We start from the raw sequence: 9,074 nt of genomic DNA, 5'->3' as shown, positions 1-9,074 counted from the left end.
TCTGCCTGAAAATGTACTGTTGTCCCAAGCATATTACAACAAACGGTGTATTTCTATCGCTGCTCGTTTAGTTTTTATTGCCGTTTCAAATATACCGGTCATTTTTGAAACACCCTGTAGAAAGTGAGAGTGTCTATCCTCTCGTACTTATGTCGGCATTATGCCTTTTGTATTAAATTCGGATGCGATTTCTGTGTTTCATCGTCAATATGAAGGTCCAAGGGATACAGTAAACCTGAAGTGAAGCATCGGAATCTAAAACCGGACTCACAGGAGACGTTCCAATCATAAAAAGTGTGAGTGTCACTCGCCTTGTACTTAAGTCGGCATTGTGCCATTTGTGTTAAATTCGGATACAATTTCTGTGTTTCATCGTCAATAAGAAGGTCCAAGGGATACAGTAAACCTGAATTGAAGCATCGGAATCTAAAACTGGACTCACAGGAGAGGTTCAAATCATAGAAAGTGTGAGTGTCAGTCCTCTTGTACTTAAGTCGGAATTGAGCCCTTTGTATTAAATTCGAATGCAATTTCTGTGTTTCATCGTCAAAAAGGAGGTCCAAGGTATACAGTAAACCTGAAGTGAAGCATCGGAATCTAAAGCTGGACTCACAGGGGAGGTTCAATTCATAGAAAGTGAGAGTGTCAGTCCTCTTTTCCTTAAGTCGGCATTGTGCCTTTTGTATTAAATTCGGATGCAATTTCTGTGTTTCATCGTCAATAACAAAGTAAAAGGTATACAGGAAACCTGCAGTGAAGCATCGGAATCTAAAACTGGACTCACACGAGAGGTTCAAATCATAGAAAGTGAGAGTGTCAGTCCTCGTGTACTTAAGTCGGCGTTGTGCCTTTTGTATTAATTTCGTATGCAATTTCTGTGTTTCATCGTCAATAAGAAGGTCCAAAGTATACACGAAACCTGAAGTCAAGCATCGGAAACTAAAACTGGACTCACAGGAGAGGTTCAAATCATTGAAAGTGAGAGTGTCAGTCCTCTTGAACTTCAGTCGGCATTGTGCCTTTTGTATTAAATTCGGATGCAATTTCTGTGTTTCATCGTCAATAAGAAGGTCCAAGGGATACAGTTAACCTGAAGTGAATCATCGGAATCTAAAACTGGACTCACAGGAGAGGTTCAAATCATAGAAAGTGAGAGTGTCAGTCCTCCTGTACTTAAGTCGGCATTGTGCCTTTTGTATTAAATTCGGATGCAATTTCTGTGTTTCATCGTCAATAAGATGGTCCAAGGTATACAGTAAACCTGAAGTGAAGCATCGGAATCTAAAACTGGACTCACTGGGGAGGTTCAATTCATAGAAAGTGAAAATGTCAGTCCTCTTGTACACAAGTCGGCATTGTGCCTTTTGTATTAAATTCGGTTGCAATTGCTGTGTTTCATCGTCAATAAGAAAGTCCAAAGGGTACAGTAAACCTGATGTGAATCATCGGAATCTAAAACTGGACTCACAGAAGAGGTTCAAATCATAGAAAGTTAGAGAGTCAGTACTCTTGTACTTATGTCGGCATTGTGCCTTTTGAAGTTAATTCGGATGCAATTTCTGTGTTTCATCGTCAATAAGAAGGTCCAACGTATACAGAAAACCTGAAGTGAAGCATCGGAATCTAAAACTGGACTCACAGTAGAGGTTCAAATCATAGAAAGGGAGAGTCTCAGTCCTCTTTTCCATAAGTCGGCATTGTGCCTTTTGTATTAAATTCGGATGCAATTTCTGTGTTTCATCGTTAACAAGAAGGTCCAAAGTATACACGAAACCTGAAGTCAAGCATCGGAATCTAAAACTGGACTCACAGGAGAGGTTCAAATCATAGAAAGTGAGAGTGTCAGTCCTCTTGTACTTAAGTCGGCATTGAGCCCTTTGTATTAAATTCGAATGCAATTTCTGTGTTTAATCGTCAAAAAGGAGGTCCAAGGTATACAGTAAACCTGAAGTGAAGCATCGGAATCTAAAGCTGGACTCACAGGGGAGGTTCAATTCATAGAAAGTGAGAGTGTCAGTCCTCTTTTCCTTAAGTCGGCATTGTGCCTTTTGTATTAAATTCGGATGCAATTTCTGTGTTTCATCGTCAATAAGAAAGTCCAAGGGATACAGTAAACCTGAAGTGAATCATCGGAATCTAAAACTGGACTCACAGAAGAGGTTCAAATCATAGAAAGTTAGGGAGTCAGCCCTCTTGTACTTATGTCGGCATTGTGCATTTGAATTTAATTCGGATGCAATTTCTGTGTATCATCGTCAATAAGAACGTCCAAGGTTTACAGTAAACCTGAAGTGAGGCATCGGAATCTAAAACTGGACTCACAGGAGAGGTTCAAAACATAGAAGGTGAGAGTGTCAGTCCTCTTGTACTTAAGTCGGCATTGTGAATTTTGTATTAAATTCGGATGCAATTTCTGTGTTTCATCGTCAATAAGAAGGTCCAAAGTATACACGAAACCTGAAGTCAAGCATCGGAATCTAAAACTGGACTCACAGGAGAGGTTCAAAACATAGAAAGTGAGAGTGACAGTCCTCTTGTACTTAAGTCGGCATTGTGCCTTTTGTATTAAATTCGGATGCAATTTCTGTGTTTCATCGTCAATAAGAAGGTCCAAGGTATACAGTAAACCTGAAGTGAATCATAGGAATCTAAAACTGGACTCACAGGGGAGGTTCAATTCATAGAAAGTGAAAGTGTCAGTCCTCTTGTACTTAAGTCGGCATTGTGCCTTTTGTATTAAATTCGGATGCAATTGCTGTGTTTCATCGTCAATAAGAAGGTCCAAGGTATACAGGAAACCAGAAGTGAAGCATCGGAATCTGAGACTGGGCTCACAGGAGAGGTTCAAATCATACACGGTGTTTCAAAAATGACCGGTATATTTGAAATGGCAATAAAAACTAAACGAGCAGCGATAGAAATACACCGTTTGTTGCAGTATGCTTGGGACAACAGTACATTTTCAGGCAGACAAACTTTCGAAATCACAGTAGTTACAATTTTCAACAACAGATGGCGCTGCAAGTGATGTGAAAGATATAGAAGACAATGCAGTCTGTGGGTGCGCCATTCTGTACGTCGTCTTTCTGCTGTAAGCGTGTGCTGTTCACAACGTGCAAGTGTGCTGTAGACAACATGGTTTATTCCTTAGAACAGAGGATTTTTCTGGTGTTGGAATTCCACCGCCTAGAACACAGTGTTGTTGCAACAACACGAAGTTTTCAACAGAGGTTTAATGTAACCAAAGGACCAAAAAGCGATACAATAAAGGATCTGAAAAATTTCAACGGACTGGGAACGTGACGGATGAACGTGCTGGAAATGTAGGGCGACCGCGTACGGCAACCACAGAGGGCAACGCGCAGCTAGTGCAGCAGGTGATCCAACAGCGGCCTCGGGTTTCCGTTTGCCGTGTTGCAGCTGCGGTCCAAATGACGCCAACGTCCACGTATCGTCTCATGCGCCAGAGTTTACACCTCTATTCATACAAAATTCAAACGCGGCAACCCCTCAGCGCCGCTACCATTGCTGCACAAGAGACATTCGCTAACGATATAGTGCACAGGATTGATGACGGCGATATGCATGTGGGCAGCATTTGGTTTACTGACGAAGCTTATTTTTACCTGGACGGCTTCGTCAATAAACAGAACTGGCGCATATGGGGAACCGAAAAGCCTCATGTTGCAGTCCCATCGTCCCTGCATCCTCAAAAAGTACTGGTCTGGGCCACCATTTCTTCCAAAGGAATCATTGGCCCATTTTTCAGATCCGAAAAGATTACTGAATGACGCTATCTGGACATTCTTCGTGAATTTGTGGCGGTACAAACTGCCTTAGACGACACTGCGAACACCTCGTGGTTTATGCAAGATGGTGCCCGGCCACATCGCACGGCCGACGTCTTTAATTTCCTGAATGAATATTTCGATGATCGTGTGATTGCTTTGGGCTATCCGAAACATACAGGAGGCGGCGTGGATTGGCCTCCCTATTCGCCAGACATGAACCCCTGTGACTTCTTTCTGTGGGGACACTTGAAAGACCAGGTGTACCGCCAGAATCCAGAAACAATTGAACAGCTGAAGCAGTACATCTCATCTGCATGTGAAGCCATTCCGCCAGACACGTTGTCAAAGGTTTCGGGTAATTTCATTCAGAGACTACGGCATATTATTGCTACGCATGGTGGATATGTGGAAAATATCGGACTATAGAGTTTCCCAGAGGGCAGCGCCATCTGTTGTTGCAAATTGTAACTACTGTAATTTCGAAAGTTTGTCTGCCTGAAAATGTACTGTTGTCCCAAGCATATTACAACAAACGGTGTATTTCTATCGCTGCTCGTTTAGTTTTTATTGCCGTTTCAAATATACCGGTCATTTTTGAAACACCCTGTAGAAAGTGAGAGTGTCTATCCTCTCGTACTTATGTCGGCATTATGCCTTTTGTATTAAATTCGGATGCGATTTCTGTGTTTCATCGTCAATATGAAGGTCCAAGGGATACAGTAAACCTGAAGTGAAGCATCGGAATCTAAAACCGGACTCACAGGAGACGTTCCAATCATAAAAAGTGTGAGTGTCACTCGCCTTGTACTTAAGTCGGCATTGTGCCATTTGTGTTAAATTCGGATACAATTTCTGTGTTTCATCGTCAATAAGAAGGTCCAAGGGATACAGTAAACCTGAATTGAAGCATCGGAATCTAAAACTGGACTCACAGGAGAGGTTCAAATCATAGAAAGTGTGAGTGTCAGTCCTCTTGTACTTAAGTCGGCATTGAGCCCTTTGTATTAAATTCGAATGCAATTTCTGTGTTTCATCGTCAAAAAGGAGGTCCAAGGTATACAGTAAACCTGAAGTGAAGCATCGGAATCTAAAGCTGGACTCACAGGGGAGGTTCAATTCATAGAAAGTGAGAGTGTCAGTCCTCTTTTCCTTAAGTCGGCATTGTGCCTTTTGTATTAAATTCGGATGCAATTTCTGTGTTTCATCGTCAATAAGAAAGAAAAAGGTATACAGGAAACCTGCAGTGAAGCATCGGAATCTAAAACTGGACTCACACGAGAGGTTCAAATCATAGAAAGTGAGAGTGTCAGTCCTCGTGTACTTAAGTCGGCGTTGTGCCTTTTGTATTAAATTCGGATGCAATTTCTGTGTTTCATCGTCAATAAGAAGGTCCAAAGTATACACGAAACCTGAAGTCAAGCATCGGAAACTAAAACTGGACTCACAGGAGAGGTTCAAATCATTGAAAGTGAGAGTGTCAGTCCTCTTGAACTTCAGTCGGCATTGTGCCTTTTGTATTAAATTCGGATGCAATTTCTGTGTTTCATCGTCAATAAGAAGGTCCAAGGGATACAGTTAACCTGAAGTGAATCATCGGAATCTAAAACTGGACTCACAGGAGAGGTTCAAATCATAGAAAGTGAGAGTGTCAGTCCTCCTGTACTTAAGTCGGCATTGTGCCTTTTGTATTAAATTCGGATGCAATTTCTGTGTTTCATCGTCAATAAGATGGTCCAAGGTATACAGTAAACCTGAAGTGAAGCATCGGAATCTAAAACTGGACTCACAGGGGAGGTTCAATTCACAGAAAGTGAAAATGTCAGTCCTCTTGTACACAAGTCGGCATTGTGCCTTTTGTATTAAATTCGGTTGCAATTGCTGTGTTTCATCGTCAATAAGAAAGTCCAAAGGGTACAGTAAACCTGATGTGAATCATCGGAATCTAAAACTGGACTCACAGAAGAGGTTCAAATCAAAGAAAGTTAGAGAGTCAGTCCTCTTGTACTTATGTCGGCATTGTGCCTTTTGAATTTAATTCGGATGCAATTTCTGTGTTTCATCGTCAATAAGAAGGTCCAACGTATACAGAAAACCTGAAGTGAAGCATCGGAATCTAAAACTGGACTCACAGTAGAGGTTCAAATCATAGAAAGGGAGAGTGTCAGTCCTCTTTTCCATAAGTCGGCATTGTGCCTTTTGTATTAAATTCGGATGCAATTTCTGTGTTTCATCGTCAATAAGAAGGTCCAAGGGATACAGTAGACCTGAAGTGAAGCATCGGAATCTAAAGCTGGACTCATAGGAGAGGTTCAAATCATTGAAAGTGAGAGTGTCAGTCCTCTTGTACTAGTTCGGCATTGTGCCTTTTGTATTAAATTCGGATACAATTTCTGTGTTTCATCGCCAATAAGAAGGTCCAAGGGATACAGTAAACCTGAAGTGAAGCATCGGAATCTAAAACTGGACTCACAGGAGAGGTTCAAATCATAGAAAGTGAGTTTGTTAATCCTCTTGTACTTAAGTCGGCATTATGCCTTTTGTAATACATTCGGATGCAATTTCTGTGGTTCATCGTCAATAAGAAGGTGCAAGTGATACAGTAGACCTGAAGTGAAGCATCGGAATCTAAAACTTGACTCACAGAAGTTGTTCAAATCATAGAAATTGAGTGTGTCAGTCCTCTTGTACTTAAGTCAGCATTGTGCCTTTTGTATTAAATTCGGATGCAATTTCTGAGTTTCATCGTCAATAAGAACGTCCAAGGTATACACGAAACCTGAAGTCAAGCATCGGAATCTAAAACTGCACTCACAGGAGAGGTTCAAATAATAGAAAGTGAGAGTGTCAGTCCTCTTGTTCTTAAGTCGGACTTGTGCCTTTTGTATTAATTTCGGATGCAATTTTTGTGTTTCATCGACAATAAGAAAGTCCAACGGATACAGTAAACCTGAAGTGAATCATCGGAATCTAAAACTGGACTCACACGAGAGGTTCAAATCATAGAAAGTGAGAGTGTCAGTCCTCTTGTACTTAAGTCGGCGTTGTGCCTTTTGTATTAAATTCGGATGCAATTGCTGTGTTTCATCGTCAATAAGAAAGTCCAACGTATACAGGAAACCTGAAGTGAAGCATCGGAATGTAAAACTGGACTCACAGGAGAGGTTCAAATCATAGAAAGTGAGAGTGTCAGTCCTCTTCTCCATAAGTCGGCATTGTGCCTTTTGTATTAAATTCGGATACAATTTCTGTGTTTCATCGTCAATAAGAAGGTCCAAGGGATACAGTAAACCTGAAGTGAAGCATCGGAATCTAAAACTGGACTCACAGGAGGGGTTCAAACCATAGAAAGTGAGAGTGTCATTCCTCTTGTACTTAAGTCGGCATTGTGCCTTTTGTATTAAATTCGGATGCAATATCTGTGTTTCATCGTCAATAAGAAGGTCCAAGGTATACAGTAAACCTGAAGTGAAGCATTGGAATCTAAAACTGGACTCACAGAGAAAGTTCAATTCATAGAAAGTGAAAGTGTCAGTCCTCTTGTACTTAAGTCGGCATTGTGCCTTTTGTATTAAATTCGGTTGCAATTGCTGTGTTTCATCGTCAATAAGAGTGTCCAAGGTATACAGGAAACCAGAAGTGAAGCATCGGAATCTAAAACTAGGCTCACAGGAGAGGTTCAAATCATAGAAAGTTAGAGTGTCTATCCTATCGTACTTACGTCGGCATTATGCCTTTTGTATTTAATTCGGATGCGATTTATGTGTTTCATCGTGAATAAGAGGCTCCAAGGGATACAGTAAACCTGAAGTGAAGCATCGGAAACTAAAACTGGACTCACAGGAGAGGTTCAAATCATAGAAAGATAGAGTGTCAGTCCTCTTGTACTTAAGTCGGCATTCTGCCTTTTGAATTTAATTCCGATGCAATTTCTGAGCTTCATCGTCAATAAGAAGGTCCAAGGGATACAGTAAACCTAAAGTGAGAAATCGGAAACTAGAACTGGACCCACAGGAGAGGTTCAAATCATAGAAAGTGAGATTGTCAGTCCTCTTGTACTTAAGTCGGCATTATGCCTTTTGTATTACATTCGGATGCAATTTCTGTGGTTCATCGTCAATAAGAAGGTGCACGTGATACAGTAGACCTGAAGTGAAGCATCGGAATCTAAAACTTGACTCACAGGAGTTGTTCAAATCATAGAAATTGAGAGTGTCAGTCCTCTTGTACTTAAGTCAGCATTGTGCCTTTTTATTAAACTCGGATGCAATTTCTGTGTCTCATCGTCAATAAGAACGTCCAAGGTATACACGAAACCTGAAGTCAAGCATCGGAATCTAAAACTGCACTCACAGGAGAGGTTCAAATCATAGAAAGTGAGAGTGTCAGTCCTCTTGTACTTAAATCGGCCTTTTGCCTTTTGTATTAAATTCGGATGCAATTTCTGTGTTTCATCGACAATAAGAAAGTCCAACGGATACAGTAAACCTGAAGTGAATCATCGGAATCTAAAACTGGACTCACAGAAGAGGTTCAAATCATAGAAAGTTAGAGAGTCAGTCCTCTTGTACTTATGTCGGCATTGTGCCTATGGAATTTAATTCAGATACAATTTCTGTGTTTCATCGTCAATAAGAAGGTGCAAGGTATACAGAAAACTTGAAGTGAAGCTTTGGAATCTAAAACTGGACTCACAGGAGAGGTTCAAATCATAGAAAGTGAGAGTGTCAGTCCTCTTTTCCATAAGTCGGCATTGGGCCTTTTGTATTAAATTCGGATGCAATTTCTGTGTTTCATCGTCAATAAGAGGGTCCAAGGTATACAGTAGACCTAAAGTGTAGCATCGGAATCTAAAACTGGACTCACAGGAGAGGTTCAAATCATAGAAAGTGAGAGTGTCAGTCCTCTTGTACTTAAGTCGGCATTGTGCCTTTTGTATTAAATTCGGATGCAATTTCTGTGTTTCATCATCAATAAGAAGGTCCAAGGTATACAGTAAACCTGAAGTGAAGCATCGGATTCTATAACTGGACTCACAGGGAAGGTTCAATTCATAGAAAGTGAAAGTGTCAGTCCTCTTGTACTTAAGTCGGCATTGTGCCTTTTGTATTAAATTCGGATGCTATTGCTGTGTTTCATCGTCAATAAGAAAGTCCAAGGGATACAGTAAACCTGAAGTGAACCATCGGAAACTAAAACTGGACTCACAGAAGAGGTTCAAATCATAGAAAGTTAGAGAGTCAGCCCTCTTGTACTTATGTCGGCATTGTGCCTTTTGAATTTAAT

The sequence above is a fragment of the Schistocerca serialis genome, chromosome 2, assembly GCF_023864345.2.
Source record: "Schistocerca serialis cubense isolate TAMUIC-IGC-003099 chromosome 2, iqSchSeri2.2, whole genome shotgun sequence".
NCBI classification, from domain to species: domain Eukaryota; kingdom Metazoa; phylum Arthropoda; class Insecta; order Orthoptera; family Acrididae; genus Schistocerca; species Schistocerca serialis.
This window is presented reverse-complemented; position numbering follows the sequence as displayed.